The sequence below is a fragment of the Microcebus murinus genome, chromosome 4 (genome assembly GCF_040939455.1).
Source record: "Microcebus murinus isolate Inina chromosome 4, M.murinus_Inina_mat1.0, whole genome shotgun sequence".
NCBI classification, from domain to species: domain Eukaryota; kingdom Metazoa; phylum Chordata; class Mammalia; order Primates; family Cheirogaleidae; genus Microcebus; species Microcebus murinus.
Window position 1 is genome coordinate 32,763,398 of NC_134107.1, and position 25,153 is coordinate 32,788,550.

The window sequence follows — 25,153 nt, forward strand, 5'->3', positions numbered from 1 at the left end:
TACACAATATAGTCTTTTTTTTCCTTTTTATATTGTTGTACATGGACGTACTACTCAACTGAAAGCAATCTTGCTACCAATATGAGAATGGAGCCACCATTGGAGGAGGGCAAAACAAGAAGAATTACTGAGAAATAGAGCAAATAATTTAACAAACCACATCTGGAGCCCTCCATCGCTTGACTTATCTGAAATAATAACTTTCTTTATTATTTAACTCAATTTAAGTTGAATATTTCTGTTACTTGCAGCCAAAGGCATCCTGATAATAATTTCCACCCCATACACTGTTGACATTTCTTTCTTCTCCATTTTACACCATCTACCCAGTTGCTCAAGCAAGAGCCCTAGAACTCATTATTTCACTTTTCTTCTCTGATTTTGTTCAAACTCCATCAGTAAGTCCTAAAACTTGGAGGAAAGGAGGAAGAGAGAGGGAAAGAAAAGTATACTATTACTCTGATGTTTCTATCTTAACTAACTAGGAGAATGATGCTATTAACATAAGTAAAGGAGTACAGTAACATAAGTAAAGGAGTACAGAAAAGTAGTTAGTTGAGGGGGCCAAAAAGATTAATTTTATAAACTTGTTGAGTTTGTCTTATTGTGTTTTTTTAATTATTATTATTATTATTATTTTTTGAGACAGAGTCTCGCTTTGTTGCCCAGGCTAGAGTGAGTGCCGTGGCGTCAGCCTAGCTCACAGCAACCTCAAATTCCTGGGCTCAAGCAATCCTACTGCCTCAGCCTTCTGAGTAGCTGGGACTACAGGCATGCACCACCATGCCCGAGTAATTTTTTCTATGTATATTAGTTGGCCAATTAATTTCTTTCTATTTATAGTAGAGATGGGGTCTCGCTCTTGCTCAGGCTGGTTTTGAACTCCTGACCTTGAGCAATCCTCCCACTTCAGCCTCCCAGAGTGCTAGGATTACAGGCATAATCCTGTTTTTCATTAAGTTTTGAATTAGAAGTTCAGAAAAGCCTAGTCTATTAGAAAAAACAAAAGTCTTAGGAAGAATATGCTTAATCCCAATTTTCTAATAAGAATAACTTTTTATTTTTTTCCCATGTAGACTATATCTAAAATAAGGTTAAATAAAATCAATAAATCATAAATTTGTAATAAAAATCTCTCCCATAGTATATGTAGTACATCTTCTAGATAATGATTTACAGTTGGTTAATCTATCATCCTGATTTTTTTTTTTTTTGAGACAGAGTCTTGCTCTGTTGCCCTGGCTAGAGTGCCATGGTGTCAGCCTAACTCACAGCAACCTCAAACTCCAGGGCTTAAGTGATCCTTCTGCCTCAGACTCCTGAGTAGCTGGGATTACAGGCATGTGCCACCATGCCAGGCTAATTTTATTATTGTATATATTTTTAGTTGGCCAATTAATTTCTTTCTATTTTTAGTAGAGATGGGGTTTTGCTCTTGCTCAGGCTGGTTTCGAACTCCTGGCCTTGAGCAATCCACCCGCCTCGGCCTCCCAGAGTGCTAGGATTACAGGCGTGAGCCACCACACCTGGCTTTATCATCCTGATATTAACACCTAAAACTCAATAGCTAATTGACATGTTACAATATTATATACCAAGTGATAAGCCAGAGTGAAAACCCAATATAACTAAGAGTGGGATTGGAGTGTTCATAACACAAGGAAATGATAAGTGCTTGATGTAATGGATACCCCAATTACCCTGATTTGATCATTACACATTGTATGCCTGTGTCAAAACATCACACATACCCCATAAATATATGTACCTTTTATATACCCATGATAATTAAACATTTCAAAAGAAAAAGAATCTTACCTTCTGTAGATGGGGTTCTACACTGGGTCAAGGTTTTTTGGTGATAAGCAACAGAAATTAACTCTGGCTACTATAGAAGAAAAAAACATATTAGAAAGATTAATTGCTAGCTCATAGAATCAGACCGTGGTGAGCAGGAAGGAGCCAAGAATGCAAGGCACAGCAAGAGCTAGTCTCTGTCATAGTGAGAGTCTTCCTACGGCACCGTGTTAAAGCATTGAGATGGTTGAACAGAGCTGCTGCTGCTGGCCCTGGTGCTCCTCTACACTCACATCCACCCCATTGGCCCTTCAACTCCTCCACAGCCACCTCCAATAATCTCTGATCCTCCTACACCAGTAGTCAGCATTTTAGAGGGATCATCTAATTGAGCCTCATTCACACGCCCTCACCTCAGTTGCCAGGGAGCTGGCAAGGGAAACAGCTTTTTTCCTTTAGGTTCCAAAGTGAGAGAAAACGGATTGCTTTCTATTTTTTTCTGGGATACTGCAACACTGGGAAGGAAAAATGACAACTATATAAATCTTAACTTATGAAGAAGAGAAAAACAGGGAAGTAATTGAAGTGTGTGATTTCTGAATTTATCAGTCCTATGTGAAACATAGTGTGAAAAAAATTGATAACCATTATCTATAATTTCCCATGATGTCATTAGATGTTATATACATAAACATACTCTTGTGGATTACCCTTTCTTCCTGAGGGAATGCTATTGAGACATTCCTAGTTTCTTTTGTTGATTTGTTTAATTTATAGAATATTCTCCTTACTAAAATAATTCAATCAAGTCATTTGTTATAATAGTTAAAATGTTTCAAGTGAGGGCCACCAGGAGAATAATATGCAGCTTCAAGGAAAATGTAAAGTCTTTCTTTTTGTCAGGATGTCACAGCCAAAGAAAAGATCAATTCTATCCAGACTTCTTGGATAAGGATTACGTCCTGAGTTATGTGGCTCATTGCTTCAAATCTTTTCCTTTGCTTTGTTTGATGTGATGGTTAATTTTATGTGTCAACTTGGCTAGGCTATAATTCGTAGATGTTTGGTCAAACATCAGTCTGGATGTTGCTTTTTTTTTTAGATGTGATTAACATTTAATCCAGTAGACTTTGAGTGAAACAAATTGCACTCTATAATACGGATGGGCTTTGTCTAATCAGTTGAAGCCCTTAATTTAAGGGCTTACGAGACAAATACTGAGATCCCCCAAGGAAGAAGAAATTCCACTTCCAGACTGCCTTCAGACTCAAGCTGTAGCATTAGCTCTTCTCTGTGTCTCCAGCCTGTTGTCTTAGCCTACCGATTTGGGACTTGCCAGCCCCCACAACTGCATGAGCTAATTCCTTAACATAAATCTCTTTCTGCATCTATATGTACACATCCTATTAGTTCTGTTTGTTTGGAGAACCCTTACTAGTACAGTTGGGAAGTCTTGACTTGCCATGATTTTTCTAATAGGCTAAGCTTACTAGAGTGGGAGCTTACAAGGATTAAATAGAACTGTCTGACATTGCTGTCTCCAATATAGTTGCCACTAGCCACATGTGGGTTATTGAACACTTAAAATATGGCTATGCCATATGTTGAAATGACAATATTTTGATATACTAGGTTAAATAAAATAGATTATAAATATTAAAACACAAAGAAAACCCAATATATCCAGCAAATTTTGGAGAGATTTCTACTACAATTTGTGGTGCTATCAATGATTATATGAACTTTTTGAGTGACATGGAACTTTGACTATAAGTATTTAGCCATAAATATTTGCTAAATGAATATTATGTGCTGAACACTCTGCTGAGGTTGCAGATACAAAGATGAATATGATACATTCCTTGCTTACAAGCATGGAAACAAATAACTATGATGAAATGTGATAAGTGCTGCATCTATAACAAATTATGAGCACTTGTTTTCACCACAGCATTTAAGTGGGCTGTAAAACCCTGTTCATTTACTTTGTGCATATAACATTATTTTTTGATATAGATATATCTCTTGTTATTCTCCTAGGGAGTCATTGTGCTTATTCACAACAAATTCTAACTACCTCCAGGCTTATTAGTCCAGGATAGGAAAACTATGATTCTAGAGAACTTAGTTTGGGAGATATGTAAATATGCTCACTCCCTTTACTACATCAGGTAAAAATGACATATTTTCACTCACTGACAATTATAGTTAGGACTGGATTAAGACATTCTGAGGCCTTAATCTATGTTAAATGTAAAAATAATTCCCAATGATAACCAAGATTCACATTCTATTCACTAAAAATGAACACAGACTTTATAGTGAAAGAAGATTTTAATTTGCATATATGTAAAATTACATTAGATTAATTGAGAAACTAAAATGGGGAGAGAGAATAAAACAGGAAAGAGGGAGGGTGCAGAAGAAAGAGGAAGAACTTACCATCAGCTTGGCTTGGATTTAGATACCTGAGCAGCCACCTAAAATATCTTTGCCCATTCATTCATTCAATTAATACTTATTGAATTCCTAAAAATAATAATGACAATAATAATAACAGCCAATACTTACTGAATGCTTACTATCTGCCAAGCACAGTGCTATGCACTTTATGTATGTTATCTACCATGTTTGTATTTCAGAGGTAGGTATGGAGTACTTTGAATATTCCTTATCCAAAATTCTTGGGACAAGGACTGTGTCAGATTTTGGATTTTTCTGGAGGCAGTTTGAAATATTTACACATACATAATGAGATATTTTGGGAATGGAACCCATGCCTAACACAAAATTGATTTATGTTTCATATAGACCTTTTAAACATAGACTGAAGGTACTTCTAGATAATATTTTAAATAATTTTGTGCATGAAACAAAGTTTTGGCTGCAACCTGTCACATGAGATCAAATGTGGAATTTTTTACTTGTAGCATCATCTTGCTGTACAAAAAGTTTCAAATTTTGGAGCACTTTGGATTAGGAATGCTCATCCTATATCATTTTTTCTTTTTTTTTTTTTTTTTTTTGAGACAGAGTCTTGCTCTGTTGCTAGGGCTAGAGTGCCGTGGCGTCAGCCTAGCTCACAGCAACCTCAAACTCCTGGGCTCAAGCGATCTTCCTGCCTCAGCCTCCTGGGTAGCTGGGACTACAGGAACATGCCACAGCACCCAGCTAATTTTTTCTATTTTTAGTAGAGACAGGGTGTCTCACTCTTGCTCAGGCTGATCTCAAACTTCTGAGCTCAAGTGGTCCACCTGCCTGGGTCTCCCAGAGTGCTAGGATTATAGGCGTGAGCTGCCATTCCTAGCCTTCATCCAATATGATTATTTCCATCTTACCAATGTGGATTTTGAGGCACAGAGAGGTCAAATGCCTTGCCCAGAGTTACGATCTAGTAAATAGCAGAGTCTGGATTTGTACCAAGCCATTTGCTCTTAACTAGTATGCTATGTGTCATCCCCTGTACTAACCTTAGGGGATTTAAAAATAAATTTGACAAAGTCCCTGTCCTCAAGGAGTTCACAGTCTATTAGGAGAGAGTAATTATATACAAATAATTGCAGTGCAGTACGATAAATACTTCAATAAAGATATGTAGAGTATAGTGATTGCACCAAGCAGGGAACGATTAATTCTATTTAGATGGGAGCGGAGAGTTAATGAAATTTCAGAGAGGACATCTGTGAACTGGAATTTAAAGGATGAGGAGGTGTTTTTAGGCAGGCCTAATGACAGTAAAGAACATTCCAGATAGAAGGAGCAGCATGTACAAAGGCTAAGGGAACTGTGGGTTAGTGTGGAGGGAGGGTGAGAAAAGGACTACAAGGATATGCCAGGCAAGTGGAAGAAGATGCATGGAATTCTAAACATTTTTAGTATGTTTATTTTTTTGATAAGGCATGTCTCCATTAGCTACTTATTCAAAGAAAAACAGCCAATCCACTAAATAAAATTCACTATAAAAATATAACAACTTTTATAAAAATTTTAAACATTGAAAGATTTAACCATTATTTTCACTTTTGGGATATCACTTTCAGGTCATGGTACATGTGAAAATTTTGAAAAACATAATTTCCATTTTATTATCTTGTATTAAAAAATAGATTTTAGGGTCAAGTGGTGGCTCAGGCCTGTAATCCTAGCACTTTGGGAGGCCTAGGCAGGAGGATCACTTGAGGTCAGGAGTTGGAGGTTGCAGTGAGCTATAATCACACCGTTGCACTCTAGCTGGGGCAACAGAGCGAGACTCTGTCACAAAACAAAACAACAAACATTTTAATTATGTTTGCATAGATAGATCAGGCAGTTTCCATCCAGCTACTAGAATAAAAATTCTGGAGTTCAGAGAGGAAAAAACAAATTAGGCAACATGCCTTACCGAATGAAGTCTTTAGGCTTCTATCTGTGGGGTATACATTATGTAAGTAAGCATTGTGAGAAAAACCTTTACTTGGGGAGAGATGTCTCGCTTAAAATGTATCCTCATTTAGGCTCTCTGAGTTTCACAGGCCCTTCTATAAAGAATCCTGGGCTGGGGGCAGGTGGGTGGAGTAAAGCTTTCCTTTGGGGTTTTCCCCCTTTAGATGTCAGGCTCATCCTTGCTCCTTTTCCCAACATGGTTGACTTAAAACCACAAATTCCATCACTGACAGATATAGGCAGTAGGTATCATTGTTTCTAGTATGAGTCCATTAAGCTAAAATGGTAATCTTATGATAAATAAAAATTCTATGTAATAACAATGTTATGACTATAATAAAAAGGGGTTTGTTCCCTCACAATTTTTCCATTATTTCTGGGGTAATCTTTAAAGTATCATTTTAGTGCATTATAATTTACTCAATCATGCTTTTATTTTGATATTAATTATTTCCATTTTCATTCTATTATAGATAATGTTGTAATAAATATCTTTGTTTATATGGCTTTTTTCTCATGTTATTTCCTTAGGATGAATTCCCAGGAATAAGGGAAAAAATAGCATTTTTATAGCTCTTCTTGTGTTTTACCGTATTGCTTTCCAAAAAGGTTGTACCATTGATAAAGTCATTAAAAGTATGTGTGACCACTTTAATCACCTCTTCACCAGCCTTAGGTATTATGATTTAACAAAAAATTTGCTAATAAGAATTAAAAACTACCTCAAGTTTATTTTGATTTGTCATTCTTTGAGGAACTACTAGGATGGTCATTTCATGGGTTCTCTCATTGCATGTAAAAGAAAATTTTCAAATATGGCTTAAGGAAAGTCTACATAGTTATAACTGGAAAGTATAAAGCTTTAGACTTTATTACGTTTTGTTAAATACTTTAACAATTAAAAAAATCCTATGTGTTTAAATGACCAGTTACCTCATTCTAAAGTTTCCTCCAATCTTTCTCAGAATTCAAACATATATTTATAGTTTTAATTAGTGTACCTATTGTTAGGTCCTGTCTTTTTCATTTGAGATTACTCACATTTTAATGCATTGAAATAGTATACTTATTTTTAAAGGTTATAAAGAGTTTGAATTTATTGGTATATAATATAGTTTTTCAAATGTAAAAACTATTTCAGAATAGTTATTTTAAAAATTTCACTATTCTAAATAGTAGTGCTATAAACACCTTTGTATACTGTTTTTCCTTTTCCTGTTTCCATTTTATTTTTCTCCTTGGAATGTTATCTCAAAAGTGGGATTACTGGGCAAAGGATATGCTTAGTCTTATTGCTCTTGTTAACATAATAATGAGATTATTTTTAAGTGATTAACCAAGATCTTGTTTTAAATTGAAACCAAGGTGTTTTCCATTGTAGTAGAAACATCTATAATGAACACTTTAGAAAAGTAGAAATGGCAACAACAACAACAACAAAAAAAAAATTCTGAAAATTATTTCAAATCTCTCTTTTAGGAACAAGTTATATTTTATATTTATCAATTGTCTTTGTCCATTTGTGCTGCTATAACAAAATACTACAGATTGGGTCACTTATAAAAGACAGAAATTTATTTTTCACAGATCTGGAGGCTAGGAAGTCCAAGATCAAGGCTCCAGGAAGTTGTGTGTCTGGTGAGGGCTGCTTCCTGCTTTTAAGATGGTGCTTTGCAGCTGCATCCAGAGAGGAGGAATGCTGGGTCTTCACATGTTTGAAGTGGTAAAACGGGCTAAAGACCTTCCATCAAGCCCTTTTATAAGGGTACCTGATCCTATTCCCCCTGCTGACTCAATCATCTTCTAAAGGCCACACCTCTTAATATTGTTGCTTTGGGGATTAAATTTCAACATGAATTTTGGAGGAGACAAAAACATTCAAATCATAGCACTGATCATTGAGAAAACCTTATAGAGTTAGAAAAGGATCCAGAGGTCATTAAGTTCAACTCATTAACCTACCTACGACTTAGTTTCCTTATATGCAAAAAGTATTTAGTAACAGGATTGTTGTGGAGACTAAAATGAGATAATGTATGTAAAACACTTAGCTCATTGTCTGGCACAATTATAAATTACCAGTAAATATTACTTATTAGAGTATAGCTGTAATGGTTAGTATATACCAAATGAAAGATAATAATATCCCATCCATTCATTCATTGCAATTTATTTGGCATTTGTATACCAGACATGGTGCTACAATCTGGTATGCAAAAGTGAACAAAACTCATCTCTGCTTTCATGGAGTTTGTGTTCTATAGACAATCAACAAACGAAGTTAGATGGTGATCGTGCTATGGAGAATAATGTAAGGTGGGGCAAAATAGGGGACATGTGTGGGTGTTACTAAGGGTAGGCAGGGACAGTCACCCTAGTAAGATGATATTTGGGCAAAGGCATGAAGGAAGGGAGGGAGTAAAAAGAGTTCCAAAAAGATTTTTACTTAGAAATGTGGTTAAAATTTTGAGGGCAGGAACCATTTCTTTCGGATTTGGGTAGCAGGCAAAAACTATGTAGGCCTGAAACATATTATGTTCATATTGAATGAATATTTAATGTAACATATTGAAATATATTGCTAGTTAGGTGCTGGAATAAGTGTGATAACCAGTATAATTAGAGCTACAGTTTCTTTTCTCTTTAATATTTCACTTTAAAAAAATAAGCAACATTTAATTTTTTAAACAGATAACACATTCACATGATTCAGACATCAAAAAGCATAAAAAGGTATACGATGAAAAGTCTCTCCCTCTCTCCTGTCCTTATCTATACAGTTTCGATTGTTTCCCACAGGTATTCTCCTGGGCTCAAGTGATCCTCTTGCCTCAGGCTCCCCAGTATCTGTGACTACAGGTGCGCACCACCACTCCCAGCTAATTTTTCTATTTTTTGTAGAGAAGAGGTCTCGATATGTTGCTCAGGCTGGTCTTAAACTGCTGAGGACAAGCAATCCTCCTATCTTGGCATTCCAAAGTGCCAGGATTACAGGTGTGAGCCACCATGCTCAGCCCTAAAGACTTTTTTTTTTTAACATGGCTTCATAAGCCAATAAATGTTTTACTTAACACATTAACTGCCATGTGAGTTGTATTTAATTCATGCTAGTTTTGAGCCTGGGGCCTTGTGAAGCATATATTACTCACACATCTCTTTACTTTGGGAGCTGTGTGAACTATTTTTCAAGTTGCTTATAATTCTTGCACAGAAAACAATGAAAAATAACAAATTTTTCATTAAATTAGAAAGGATCATTTTGTTTTCAAAGTTTTTATTCTATTTTTCTAATAAAACATCATGATCCCCAGGAAAAATTTTTTTTTTTTTTTTTTTTTTTTTTTTGTTGTTGTGTGGCAGTAAGTGTGTTAAAGAAAAGCATTAAACATCCGGAAAGATCTTTTCAGGAGCTTGTATCTTTAAAAAAAAAAAAAATCAATCACGTGTTGCCCCAGATCCTCACGGTTTCCCACTCATCCTCAGCTAATGACTGTTTAGCCCTAAACCGGAAGTGCCCTAGGGCAGAGGGGAAAAGGTCAATCGGAAGCTCGGAAGCTCCTGCAGCAACCGAAGACGCTTCCCTGAGGTAATTTGGAGCTGACTAGTTTTTTACTGGGCTGTTTAGGAAGCGCCCTAATCTTTTCACCCAGGGTCCACTTAATGATTTGCCCTGCACCTCTGGTTGCCTGACTTACTCTTCCGCGGCTCTGGCTGCCGAGGGGCCGCGTTTCCTGGAGTCTCCTCACTGTCGTGTTGTGTCTAGAATCTTCCATTGCAATCCAGAATAAGCTGGCACCTCTGGCCACCGTCTTGATCTCTTTGTACAGACTTCTCTTTGCTTTTCATGAAACGGTATCAAGGTTACAGGTTAGTGATAAGAATCTTGTTTATTAATCATAGGGAAGCACGTTCTATACATGTGCCTTACGTGTTTTTTGTTTTTGTTTTAAACCTGGTATTTGTCTTATGAATGCGATGTGATAATATTGGTCATTCTTGTGAAAAATTTCAAACAATTCTGGTGCTCAGCGTTTTTAACATTTCAAATTGTTACTGGTGAATCTCGACTTTCTTTGGTGGATGTTACTTTGCAGAATGTTTTTTTTTTTTTTTTTTCAGAATCTTTTTAAGTATAGTACAGAGGTGGGAGGATCACTTGTGCTCAGATCATCCTATCCTGGGTGACAGAGGGAGACCCCATCTCAAAGAATAAATTTCTTCTAGCGCAATGAACAGTCTTGCAAGTGTGTAAATCTCCAAGGAAATTTCTCTATTTTTTTCTTTATTCGTCTGGTAATTTTATTCCTTCTGAAGTGCCTTGTACAAGTAAATTAAATGGAATTTCCCTGGGACTGAAATGACTGTCCTGCTAATCCAGATAATGCCAAATCATAGATATAAATTTTTCATAAAAATTATTTATGTTATTGTCATAATCTTCCACTCACTTTGCTTTTGGAAATAAGTGTTAACTTTTAAGGCATTTTTTTTTTTTTTTTTTTTTTTTTTTTTTGAGACAGAGTCTCACTTTGTTGTCCAGGCTAGAGTGAGTGCCGTGGCGTCAGCCTAGCTCACAGCAACCTCAAACTCCTGGGCTCGAGTGATCCTTCTGCCTCAGCCTCCCGAGTAGCTGGGACTACAGGCATGCGCCACCATGCCCGGCTAATTTTTTATATATATATCAGTTGGCCAATTAATTTCTTTCTATTTATAGTAGAGACGGGGTCTCGCTCTTGCTCAGGCTGGTTTTGAACTCCTGACCTTGAGCAATCCGCCCGCCTCGGCCTCCCAAGAGCTAGGATTACAGGCGTGAGCCACAGCGCCCGGCCCTTTTAAGGCATTTTTGGGAACCTTTATAATCACTACATTCCATTTAGAAAGAAAATGTGAAGTTTCCAGCAAGCATCTTTCACTTAGAAGATTAATTGAGATCCTCTAACTTTTGATTATTTGCTATTTTTGCCTTAGTTTTGATAAATTCCTATGGCTTTCTTTATTTTGTACCTTGAAGGAAAAATACTTATTGACATATTCTAACTTCTCAGCAGCACCCAGATTGGTAAAACACAAAATAAAATGAAAAATTAAAAAAAAAAAGAAATATTCTAACCTGAAAATCAGCAAATACTATGTGGGTGGAGTTTGCTCTGTAGTCCTTCAGTTCTCTAGCCATTTCTTACCCTCCCTGGTTTCAGGGTGGCCTTGAGGTAGTTATTAAATTTTGAAAATTTAAATTCCTCACTGTGATGATTATAAATTGTGCTAATGTAGCTTGAGAAAATATTGTAATTTTTATACTGCTTCATTCTGTAGTGTGAGAAACCTAATTATCCATTTTTTAAATCACAGTGCCCACTAGGCGGCAGCACAGCGTTTTTATTATATTAATAGTTTCTTTAGCTCTGTGTATTTCATAATAACTGTACTGGTGGTGTGATAGTGCTATTCTGATAGTAATAGATATCATATGTTGAATGCCCTTTACATTCCAGGAGCTGGAATAAATGACTTATGTACATTATCTCATTTAATCCTAAGAAACAAACCCCAAAACCTGTGACATAAGTATTCATGTTATTCTTAAACCACATGAGAAAATTGTGGGAAGGATTAAATAACAATGCAAGGATGATAACTACACAGCCAGTAAGTGGTAGAGCTAGAATTAAAACCCAAGTATTTAACCACTTCTTTGTGCTAACCAAATTCAGATTATGTAAGTTTGACTAAATTATGAAGGATGGCTGCAATTAAGATGAGAAATATGATTGTGGGTATTCTGAAGGAGGTGAGAATTGAGCATTGTTTTATATAATGTGCCTCAAGACAGTTGAAGGTGTACTGTTTCCAAAAGACAGTATTTCCTAAATTGTGTTCCAAGGAGCACTAGTCCTCTGAGATGCTTCAATAAAAAAAGGTTCTTGTGGCCAGAAATGCTCTTGGAATTTATTAAAGACTCTAAAATGTTCTGCAATAAAGAAACTTCTTTAGCCCAGCTTTTTTTGAAATAGCGTTCCTGAACTTTTTTGATTATAGTCCACATTATGAAATATATTTTACATGTAGGCTAGTACAAGTATATGTATATACACCTGAAATAAAATACACGTGAGGCAATATTTACCTTTACCATAAGCAATGTACTGTTATATTTTCTATTTTATTTTTTTCTAGTCTAGCTTTTCATTTAAAAATATTTTGTTCAAGACTCATTACATTGATTTTGTTTTTTACTTTTTTGAGACAGAGTCTTGCTCTGTTGCTGGAGCTAGACTGCAGTGGTGTCTTCATAGCCCACTGCAATCTCAAACTCTTTGGCTCAAGCAATCCTCCTGCTTCAACTTATCCAGTAGCTGAGATTACAGGCACATGTCCTCCTGCCTTGGCCTCTCAAAGTGCTGCTATTACAGGCATGAACCATCACACCCTGCCTCTTACATTGGTTTCTTGACTCACGAGTGAATCAAAGTCCACAGTTTTACTATCATGGGATCCCATTTTTTGATGAAGCACTTATTAATGGAGTATACCTTGGGAAATTGTGTAAGGGCTGTAGTTGAAGAAAGAGATTGATGTATTGGTAACAAAGATTGACAGGTAATGTTCTTTTCTCAGTTTTGGTTACAGTTGAATGAAACAATGTTGCTTACTGGGAAATTATTCCTTTTTTTTTGAGACAGAGTCTTACTCTGTCACCTCAGGTAGAGTGCAGTGGCATCATCATAGCTCACTACAACCTCAAACTCCTGGGCTCAAGGGATCCTCCTGCCTCAGCCTCCCAAGTATTTGGGACTATACACGCACGCGCCACAACACCCAGCTAATTTTTCTGTTTTTAGTGGAGAAGGGTCTTGGTCTTGCTCAGGCTGGTATGTAACTCCTGAGCTCAAGCAATCCTCCCTCCCACCTCAGCCTTCCAGAGTGCTAGGATTATAGGCATGAGCCACCATGCCCCCCCCAGCAGAAATTATTCTTCGTAATCATTTCAGGGCACTAGGGAAGGAAGAACATACAATAATTTTGTAGATTAAAATCCTGAAGTATGTTCTTTGGAGTACATGTTCCCCAGAATATTAGTTTGGTTTATGAATTATGAAATAAAGTGTTTCATGGTCAAGGTAAAGTTGGGAAATATGGGTTAAGTAGGTTCTAACTATGCTAATGGGAATATTAATTCTTTTTTTTTTTTTTTTTTTGAGACAGAGTCTCGCTTTGTTGCCCAGGCTAGAGTGAGTGCCGTGGCGTCAGCCTAGCTCACAGCAACCTCAAACTCCTGGGCTCGAGTGATCCTTCTGCCTCAGCCTCCCGGGTAGCTGGGATTACAGGCATGCGCCACCATGCCCGGCTAATTTTTTTATATATATATCAGTTGGCCAATTAATTTCTTTCTATTTATAGTAGAGACGGGGTCTCGCTCTTGCTCAGGCTGGTTTTGAACTCCTGACCTTGAGCAATCCGCCCGCCTCGGCCTCCCAAGAGCTAGGATTACAGGCGTGAGCCACAGGGAATATTAATTCTTAAGATGGGGAGTTGGTATGAAACATATTCCCAGTTTATTTGACTGTGGAACCTATTTTTAGAGATATATCTTGTGGACCTTGTGCCCCTTAGAACACACTTTGGAAATGGTCATGTAGATAGTTAAGGCAGAAATACTTTTGTTGTAATGTATATTTAGGTGAACATTCAGGTAGAATTTTTTTTTTTTTTTTTTTTTTGAGACAGAGTCTCACTTTGTTGCCCAGGCTAGAGTGAGTGCCGTGGCTCACCCTAGCTCACAGCAACCTCAAACTCCTGGGCTGAAGCAATCCTGCTGTCTCAGCCTCCCAAGTAGCTGGGACTATAGGCATGCACCACCATGCCCAGCTAATTTTTTCTGTATATGTTAGTTGACCAATTAATTTCTTTCTATTTATAGTAGAGACGGGGTCTCACTCTTGCTCAGGGTGGTTTCGAACTCCTGACCTCGAGCAATCCGGCCCGCCTCAGCCTCCCAGAGTGCTAGGATTACAGGCGTGAGCCACCACACCCGGCCCAGGTAGAATTTTTAATTGTAAGTTATTTACATTGTTTTCATAATTCATTTATTTGCTAATCTCAATAGGATAGAGAAATGCATCAGGGGCCAGTCAGCTTTCCTAATTTTCTTATGACCCATGGAAATTTTCTGTTAATAGTAAGAAAAGCTTTTATGAAACTCTCTAGCACTGGTTAATTTCATATAAAACTAAAGCTTATTTTAAATTTAAGTTTAATGAGCAATACATTTCTAGCTTTTTTAAAAGAATCACTTTTTATTAAGACATTTTGGCATTTTATTTTGTTTCACGTTTGGAAAAATTTGGAGTTTAGTTATAAGTGTTTTACGGAGTCTTTAAAGGATTTTCCTATATTTTATTTGTAAGATGGCCAAAATTAGTGTTTATGTACTTGATTCAAAGGTATCTATTATGGTGCCTTAGTATATATAGCATGTTTGGTAGTTTATTTCATGTTAGGGTTTTATGATGATCCTTATGGAGAGACTTTCTAATACTCTCATTCTCTTCATGCATATCAGACAGCTCATGTTTAGTTTAAGTATTTCTAATTTCTAAAACTTATATATGAAATCCTCACTTCTCTTAAAACAAGTAGAAATTTGGTAATGATTTTTACTGTGAATAGAGAATATTTTACTCGTAATAGTGTATTTTCTTTTAAGAAACTCAAAATGTTTCTCATAATTTTATATAATTTATAGTAATTTAATAAAACATTTATCAGTGTCCCTGGTGCTCCCAAGGTTTATTTCCTACTTGGAGCTTAATAAACCTTCTTTAAACATGAAACAATCAAGAAAAAATAGGATCATTTATGTCAGTATTACAAATTGACAAAAGAAAGTGCAAAATATGTGAAATACACAGGAGAATGGAGCAATATATACAATAAAGTGCTAATCATATGATTTGGACAATAAATATGGTTCAGAAAAGGAGAATTTGGCATGAGTAGAATTCATAAGAAAAGCTTCACAGAGGAGATGAAATTTTATCTGATTTTTAAATGTTTAAACAGAGGATATCGGGCAAAGCATTCCATATGAGAGAATAGAATGTGTTAAGGTGTTAGTTCAAGCTCCTTGACATGGCTTAAAACCCCTTCTAAGACTTGTGTGCTTCTCAAGCCTCATCTTATCTTCTCCCAGCCTTACATGTTAGACTCCAATCTTCTCGTTTAAAGTGATATTTCTTCCATTTGTGACTTTGCTTATGCTGTTATGTCTTATGTTCTTAATGTCCTTATCTGATTTTTCATTTTACTAACATCTTAACATTTTAAGATTGTAAATCTCAGCGCAGAAGTCACCTTCTTTAGAAAGTCTGACCTTCCCAAGCCATGCCTGATTTTTCTCGTGCTGGATTAGAAGCCCCGTCTTTGTGCTACCATAATACTTTTCACAGATCTCCACCATTGCACATGATCACATTATAATTATTTTTGTAAATCTGTATCTCTCTATCAGAGTTCCTTGAAAACAGGGTATATATTTTAAAATCATTACATTTTGAATATAGAAGGGGCTCAATAAATATTTGTTGAATGAATAAATGAATTCTCTTTCTGTCTCCGTTTTTGTTTATATTAATATTTTTAGCCTTTAAGGTTCTCCTTAGTTCTAGCATTTTGAAGTTTATTTAATAAGATCAGGTTTACACTTGATTTTATAATCTATTATTATTTTTTTTTTGGAACTCAATGGTCTTTGTATCTTGGCCCTTTCACTTATTCTTCATTCTACTTTCAAAGAAAGAGAAGAGTGTTACTCCTCCCCCCCCCCAGGCCAAGCATTCATCTTCTATACAATTCCCCTCTAGTCAACTCTCAAACCTCACTTCTTTTATTATCCCCTCTTTTTCATATATAATTGCTTGATCTTTTTGGCTTCTTTCTACATAATGTAAGATGTTTGAGTTTCTCTCCTATGCTCTACATTTCCTTGATTACTTACTTACGACCTTAAACTACTATCTTATATCTTACTTTGCATCTCCTATTTTGAAAACTGCTCATCAATGACCTCCTACTCTCCAAAACAGTTTATATTAATGAAAAAAGTTAGTAACAACTAATCTTCTTATACTTCAGCCAAATGCAGTTTCCCCTTGCTCAGGGTCTCTGTTTCAAATCCTTCTCTGTGAACTGTTTCTTGAATTCTCAGAAGCCTAAAATCTCTTCTCCATAGGTTAATTAAATCAGAATTTTATAGTGAAAATTATACTAGACACCATCTACTCTAATTTGCTATTGTACTTACAACTGTTTTTGCAATGAGACAATATATTTACAAATTAACAAAAAATTAAACTTAGTTTAGCATCCTTATTTTCTAGATGGTGTGAATGAGGCTTGTACACTGTGACTTTGAACTCTTTGAACACTTACAGCACCTTTTTTTGTTCATCTACTGTGTCTTTTATATCATGGCTGGTGTTATCATATTTACTTGAATATGTGTTATCATACTTACTTGAATATGTACTTTATCCACCTTTCTAGACTATAAATAGGTGGAGGGTAAAGACTATTAACTCAAATTTGTATTACTTGTAGTTTTTTTTTTTTTTTTGAGACAGAGTCTCACTTTGTTGCCCAGGCTAGAGTGAGTGCCGTGGCGTCAGCCTCGCTCACAGCAACCTCAAACTCCTGGGCTCAAGCGATCCTCCTGCCTCAGCCTCCCAAGTAGCTGGGACTACAGGCGTGCACCACCATGCCCGGCTAATTTTTTCTATATATATTAGTTGGCCAATTAATTTCTTTCTATTTTATAGTAGAGACGGGGTCTCGCTCTTGTTCAGGCTGGTTTCGAACTCCTGACCTTGAGCAATCCACTCGCCTCGGCCTCCCAGAGTGCTAGGATTACAGGTGTGAGCCACCGTGCCCGGCCCACTTGTAGTTTCTTAACCAGAAATAGTTATTGAATTCTATCACTGTTATTCTTTATTGTGTCTATATAAGAAGCCTAATTTAAAAAATCCATATATGGACACATTTCCATTTCCTTCATTACATAATTATTCCTTTTAGGTCTTTCTGGCTTTGTGATAGCTTTCTAAAAGTTTGTCTATCACACTTTGATTGCACACACTGCCTTCTTTGATTCTGGGTTTACAAGTATTTTACTGCCTTTTCCAAAGGATCTGAGTGATCTATTCAATTCAGTGCAATATACAATGCAACAAATATTGTTAATAATTGAGTGCTTGCCTTTCGTAAATTATTATATTTGGCAGTGTGAGAATACAAAAGTAAGACTTGTAATTGGTCAAGGAGTTTACAATATAGTGGCTAACGCAACTGTTACTGTACAAGAAAGAATATGATGAGTGTAAATGTAATCATGTCCAGTTTGGCATTTGTGCTATATGGGACATTAAAGACCTTATAGTCCTTTAGTTTTAGAGAGGGTACACATTCGGAAATGTAATATTTATAATATCGTTAGATCACAAAGGGTGTTGATGGAGTTAAGAAGGTTCCCAATGAATCCTGTAGTAATCCAAGATCAGATAATTAGTGTTTTTATGTTTTTAGATCACATTTTTTCTTAATCATAGTTTTTCTTAATCTTTGTCACTCTACACATACACCAGCTTGTGTATAATTAAGGAAAATAATTTTGCACACAAAGATTCACTTTTTGTGACAAATGTCATTCATATTTTGCATTTGAATACTAATAATAGTATATAATTACTTCCTTCATAATTACTTATGAAGGAAATATGCTTATAAGACTGATTTGGCATGTGGTTCAAGTCATAAGAATATTCCTAAGAATAAAAGGCAATGTGATTAAACCAACTTATGTGATATTTAAGGAAAAAAACTTAGGAGTTATAGTTCTTTAACAAAATTTTTGGGGAAAATGTTTTAGTTACTGAAAAATCAAATTGTTTTTCATATTTGTAAAGCTGTTGACAATTTTGCTTATATTCTTTGAATGTTTTAGCTAATGTCAAAGCCTACCGATTGTTATTATGTGAAATGATAGTGTGAAATTGATGCTGTTATAAGTATAACAATAAGGACGTGACTCATGTATTTTATGTACACATGCATTCAACTGTAGTGACAAATGGCTTCATGCTGTGTGATTAAATGCATATTAGCGTTTGCCCTAGGCATTTGATTATTACCATCTTTACTTCATTACATTACCACAGTGTATGGCCATATAATTTATAAGATAATACACACATCACTTTGTTGCTGATAGGAATTATTCTGTTTTATGGATGGTGTCCTTTAATTTTGCCTTTCATGGATTATAAAATTGGTTAATATCTGCTGAAGTGAATCACTGGAGAAGCAAATAAAGATGTTGGCCTCAGGTCACAGTGTCATTTGTGATACTGGCAAAATCTTACAGGCTCATTTATCCCTGTACATGATTGATAACAGTATGGGTTAAATGGAGAAAGCTTTGCTTCCATTAAAGGATCATCATGAATGAAGACCTCCCACTTAAAAGTCAGGCATGATGAGAAGACAAGAGACTATCTACAGGTCAAATTAAATAACTTAAATAATTTAAGTAGAATGACAGTGTAATTTGTCCATTCTGTGTTATTACTCTGACCCCTATCAGGATTATAGGCTAACTTACTTTCTACTGTGGAGTATTTAAGATGTAATTTTTAATAAATACCTTCAAAGATATAAAAGCCTTTATACCTCTTAAACTGTGAAAAAGATTTTTGTTATGTACTTTTAAAAAAATATTTTAAAACCTGCAGTACCTGTAAAATATAAAATCAGTAATATGATGAATCTCAAGATAATGTTTTAAGCACTTTATATTATATTTGCTTTATTTTAAAATATATATTTATAATAAAATATTTGTTATAAATAACAAGTATCTATTATAGCTGCAAATATTTATTACATATTATAAATATATATAAGAGTATTATCAATTACTATAAATAAACGAACTATTTACAAATGTTTATTAGTAACAATTTGAAGCCAAATGTTAAAAGATAGTCAGCATTTTTAATGGCTACTTTCCTATATGGAATCTTTGTTTGAGTTTATTCGAACTGTGGTTCAAAATAGGGGAAAGCATATGCAGTTTTCCAGATGCCTATAATAAAGGCATTATTGGAATGTGAGAATATTTTGATCTGTTAAAAGTAAAAAATGGATGAAGCTTCAATGGAAATATTGTATGTCTTTTTTAGATGATCAGAATGTCATGTCATGTTTTATACATATAAGTATTCTTATTTCTTCTTCATTGGCTTTTTGTTTTATTTATTATTTTTTTTATTTCAGCATATTATGGGGGTACAAGTGTTTAGGTTACATATATTGCCCTTGCCTCTCCCCCAGTCAGAGCTTCAAGCATGTCCATCCTCCAGACAGTGCACATCACACTCATTATGAATGTATATACCCGTCCCCTCCTCCCCCCTCCCATCTGCCCGACACCCAATGAATGTTATTCCTATATGTACACTTAGGTGTTGATCAGTTAAAACCAATTTGCTGGTGAGTACATGTGGTGCTTATTTTTCCATTCTTGGGATACTTCACTTAGTCAAATGGGTTCCAGCTCTATCCAGGATAATACAAGAGGTGCTATATCACCATTGTTTCTTGTAGCTGAATAATACTTCATCTTCACTGGCTTTTGAACCCCTATTATAAACCAGGACTTTATATACATTACCTTATTTAATCCTTACATTCTTTGAAATAACTATCATTATCCTTGGCATACAGATGAGGAAACTGAAATCTAGAGAGGTCACGCAGCTAGTAAGAGGAGAGAGAATTTTAATTCATATCTGTTGTGGATTCTGACATAGGAATCTACAGAAATACTTATGTCTTTTTCAAAAGTGCAGAACAAAAATCTACATTTTATTATACAACTTCAAAACTGCTGCACTTCTCACTGTGCCAAGTTGTCTGTAACAGCATTATAAAACTTTTTTGACAGTGGCCCACAGTAAGAAATGCATTTCAGGCCAGGCGCAGTGGCTCACGCCTGTAATCCTAGCACTCTGGGAGGCTGAGGCGGGCAGATTGCTCTAGGTCAGGAGTTCAAAACCAGCCTGAGCAAGACTGAGACTCAGTCTCTACTATAAATAGAAAGAAATTAATTGGCCAACTAATATATATAGAAAAAATTACCCGGGCATGGTGGCACATGCCTGTAGTTCCAGCCTTTCAGGAGGCTGAGGCAGAAGGATTGCTTGAGCCCAGGAGTTTGAGGTTGCTGTGAGCTAGGCTGATGCCATGGTACTCACTCTAGCCTGGGCAACAAAGTGAAACTGTCTCAAAAAAAACAAAACAAAACAAAACAGAAATCCATTTCACATTTTGATCTGGTATATGTACATGTATTTACATTTACATATAATGAAACAAAAGTTTTATAAAATTTATCATCTGTGAAGATCGCTGATTAATCTAATCTACTCTGTTTTGTTTCATCATATAAAATGATGAGTGCAACTAAACTTATTTTATATATTTTAGTCTAAGGATTCTGTACCAACTTAAAACATACTCAAAGTTTCCCCCTCCATTGTAGAAATTAATTATACTCTTCATAGAAAAATAGAATGCAAGGGACAAAATCACTCACACTTTTTTATAAGCTTTGTTCAGAAATATAGGGATCCACCTGCCATTTCCTCCTCTCCAGAGCAACTACTTAAAACTATTTTAGCTCATTCTTTAGACATTTACTTCCATATCTTTAAATATGCTTGTCATTGACACTTCCTGATTTTCAGTTTTACACATTATCTAATGACTTCCCATAATGGAAAATGAGGATTTAGCTTTCTTTTATCTTTTGTCCTAATCATTCCCCCTTCACATACTATCCATCCTCAAATAGTTATATCATACTTTTGATTATATCAGTGTTTAGAATTATATTATTATGACTACATAAATGGTATTCACAGCTGAACTGTTGTAATATTACTATCATTATTTTCCTCACCACCTTGGAATATCTTATTTCTTCCTATTGCTTTCTTTTTGATGTATTCATTATAATTCAACCCTAGACTTTTCTCAGTTATGCGATTTAAAAATAGTTGGTAATCTGTTAATTTAATCATGCTGAGGCAATACCAGAGCCTAATAAACCACTCTAATCTGGATTGGTTGCACTATCTCTCTTTTCATATAAGTGTATCTTGGTATCCTCCTCCATCATGCCAGGGTTCCTTTCCTCCTCTCTTTCTTGTATAGAATTGCTATAGACTGAATGTTTGTGTTCCTCCTTTGCCTCCAAATACCTGTTTTGAAATCTAATCTGTTGGTATTTGGAGGTGGGGGCCTTTGTGAGGTGATTAAGTCATGAGGGCAGAGCCCTCATAAATGGAGTTAGTGCCCTTATAAAAGAGATACCAGGCCGGGCCCTGTGGCTCACACCTGTAATCCTAGCACTCTGGGAGGCTGAGGCGGGCGGATTGCTTGAGGTCAGGAGTTCAAAACCAGCCTGAGCAAGAGCGAGACTCCCGTCTCTACTATAAATAAAAAGAAATTAATTGGCCAACTAAAAATATATACAAAAAAATCAGCCGGGCATGGTGGCTCGTGCCTGTAGTCCCAGCTACTCGGGAGACTGAGGCAGAAGGATTGCTTGACCTCAGGAGTTTGAGGTTGCTGTGAGCTAGGCTGACGCCATGGCACTCACTCTAGCCTGGGCAACAAAGCAAGATTCTGTCTCAAAAAAAAAAGAAAAAGGAGACACCAGAGAGCTCCCTCACCCCTTCCACCGTGTGAGGATACAGTGAGAAGATGGCCATCTATGAACCAGGAAGTGGGATCTCAATAGACACTGAATCTGCCCGCACTTTGATCTAGGACTTCCCAGCCTCCAGAACTGAGAGAAATAAATTTCTGTTGTTTATAAGCCACTCAGTCTATGCTATTTTATTATAGTAGCCTGAAGAGACGAAGGTAAGGGGATTTCGTTTCCTGGATCCCATGCCTTCCTCTTTCTTGGAGAAATCCTTAAGTAGCTTCTTGAGCACAGAAGGTAAATTGTTTTGGACACTGCTTTTCTGAAAATATCTTCTGTCTTCACACTTGACATGGCTAGTAAAATTCCAATCTGGTAATCATTTTACCTTAAAATTGAGGGTTTAGTTTCTTATTCTAGCTTTCATTGTGGATATTGAAAATTTCAATGTAATTCTTGATCTTTGTATGAAAAATTTTTTTCCCTTCTGGAAGCTTGTAGGATCTTTCCATCTTCTCTAGTGTTCAGTTATTTTACTGTGATGTGTCTTGGTGCTGGCATTTGATGGGCTCTTTTAATATGCAATGTCAATTTTTTTCATTCTGGGAAAATTTATTTTGAAAATTATTGATGACTTTTTTTTCAATTTCTCTGTTCACTCTTTTTGGGACTTCTAGGGTTCAGTTATTGGATCTTTGGGATTAATCCTTTGATTTTCTAATTTATTTCTTCCATTTTATATTTCTTTGGCTTTTTGCTCTTTTTTGCAAGATTTCTTTAACTTTGTCTTCTAACCCTTCTATTGTATTTTTCATTTCAGTTATCTTCATGTTTTAAAAGAACTGTTTCTTTCTGTGACTCTTCTTTTTATGGTAGCATTTTTTTCCTATAGATATAAAATATACTCTTATCTCTTCATAAGAATATTAATCATATTCATAATATAATTATTATGATATTAATCTGTGCTTCCTTTGAATTGCTTTTTAAATTTTTCAATTTGTTTTGGTATTTGTCATTGAAATTAAACACTTTCCCTTAAAAATTGGTCTTTAACTCTCTTCTCTGTATTTAAGAATGTGGCACCAAAAAGTGAATTGGAAGCTGTATATGCATCGATAGGGCTTATTGACTGTGGTCTTCATCTTAGGGTTATCTGACTAGAACATTTTGTGAGGAAATTCTTGGTGTCATATTATTAATATTTATGGTTTTTTTCTTATCCAGGTCAAATCCCCTAGAGACCATACTTCAATCTAGTGCCTCAAGAGCTTCTTGGCTGTCAGCAGCTGTGGGAGCCCTGTGGAGGAGAAAGGCTGGTGGGGCAGGGTGTCTCAACATTTGCTACACAAATTTTTCTATATAGTAGCCACTCCCACCCCTTCTCAACTGTGTCTGTCATCCCCCATTCCAGAGGCTCATTTTAGTCATCAAAACAACGTTCAATCTTCTGTCCAGGTGAGGGAGGAGCAGTCATCTGGCTAACTAGAGAGGGAGAGGGAATTGGTATGTCGACCCTGTTAAATAGACTTTCAAGTAATCATCCTGCTTTTGGCTTCACCTGTACCTTCAACTTTAGAGGTCCTAGGTATCATCAGACCCTTTGTTGTCAGTGGAGGGGAGAAAGAGTAGAGAGTGATGTAAATCCAATTGTGTCTTAGTTTTTATTGCTGACTTAGCTTTCTCAGGTCTGGTATATATTTCTTCTCCTCTATCTGCCTGTCAAAAAACAAAGTTTTGTTGTTTTTGTCTCATCTCCCATTCTCTTTGTCCTAAGGCATATGCTTTAAATCACCCACCGTCATTTTAGTGGAGTGGAACTAAATACCTGTGTTCAACCCACTTTCTTTATTTGGAAGACTCTGAGTTCTGCTTTTGTTATTGTTGATAGTAGTTTTTTTAAAATATGGAACACTTCATGAATTTGCATGTCATCCTTACGCAGGCCAGGCTAATTCTCTCTGTATTGTTCCAGTTTTAGTATATGTGCTGTCAAAGCAAGCACTGATACTAGTTTTTTTTTTTGAGACAGAGTCTCATTGTGTTGCCTGGGCTAGAGTGCCATGGCGTCAGCCTAGCTCACAGCAACCTTAAACTCCTGGGCATAAGCAATCCTTCTGTCTCAGCCTCTCGAGTAGCTGGTACTACAGGCATGCACCACCATACCCGGCTAACTTTTTTTTCCTCTATATATTTTTAGTTGGCCAATTATTTTTTTTCTATTTTTTAGTAGAGACGGGGTCTCGCTCTTGCTCAGGCTGGTCTCGAACTCCTGACCTCGAGCAATCCGCCCGCCTTGGCCTCCCAGAGTGCTAGGATTACACGTGCCCAGCCTGATACTAGTTTTTAACAAAACCTTAATCCGAATATTTTCTGTTATTATAAACTCCTCAAGCACAGTTTTTTTTTTTTTTTTTTATGAGACACAGTCTCGCTTTCTTGCCTAGGCTAGAGTGAGTGCCGTGGCGTCAGCCTAGCTCACAGCAACCTCAAACTCCTGGGCTCAAGCGATCCTCCTGCCTCAGCCTCCCGAGTAGCTGGGACTACAGGCACAAGCCACCATGCCCGGCTGATTTTATATATATATATATATATATATATATATATATATATATATACACATATACATATATATATATATATTAGTTGGCCAATTAATTTCTTTCTATTTTTTTATGGTAGAGATGGGGTCTCGCTCAGGCTGGTTTTGAACTCCTGACCTAGAGCAATCCGCCCGCCTCGACCTCCCAGAGTGCTAGGATTACAGGCGTGAGCCACCGCGCCCGGCCTCAAACACAGTTTTGAGAGGCAATGTAATGTAGTGGTTAAGAGTGCAACTCTGGAAAAAGATTACTATGTTCCACCCTTTACTGTGTAACTTTGGGCAAGTTACTTCTCTATGCCTCAGTTTTCTCATTTAGAAATGGAAATAATAATAGTAAAAATGTCTTATAAAGTTGTTTGGAGAACTAAATATAAAATGTTAGAAGAAAGTCTTGCATGTGTGAAGTGCTCAACAAATATTAGCCATTATCATTTTAAGTGACTTGCATGCATCTATTCCATTAGGTAATGATAAATTACTTAACTTTTTTTTGTTTGTTTTCTTTTCGAGATGGAGTCTCTCTGCTGCCCCAGCTAGAGTGCAGTGATATCATCATAGTTCACTGC

The 25,153-nt window shown here is 36.1% G+C and overlaps 1 protein-coding gene and 1 non-coding gene across 2 annotated transcripts in view; one reads left to right on the forward strand and one right to left on the reverse strand.

The window, feature by feature from the left end:
• The first annotated feature begins 9,785 nt into the window (after positions 1-9,785).
• CCDC73 (coiled-coil domain containing 73) overlaps positions 9,786-25,153 on the forward strand; it is a 122,871-nt gene continuing 107,503 nt past the window's right edge. Inside the window, exon 1 of the mRNA XM_076002050.1 lies at positions 9,786-10,086. The gene's annotated coding sequence lies outside the window, so the exon portion shown is untranslated. The remainder of the gene's footprint in view (positions 10,087-25,153) is intronic.
• On the reverse strand, positions 23,883-23,987 carry LOC142870753 (U6 spliceosomal RNA). Its single transcript, XR_012919097.1, has one exon. It is a non-coding gene; the product is annotated as a U6 spliceosomal RNA (small nuclear RNA).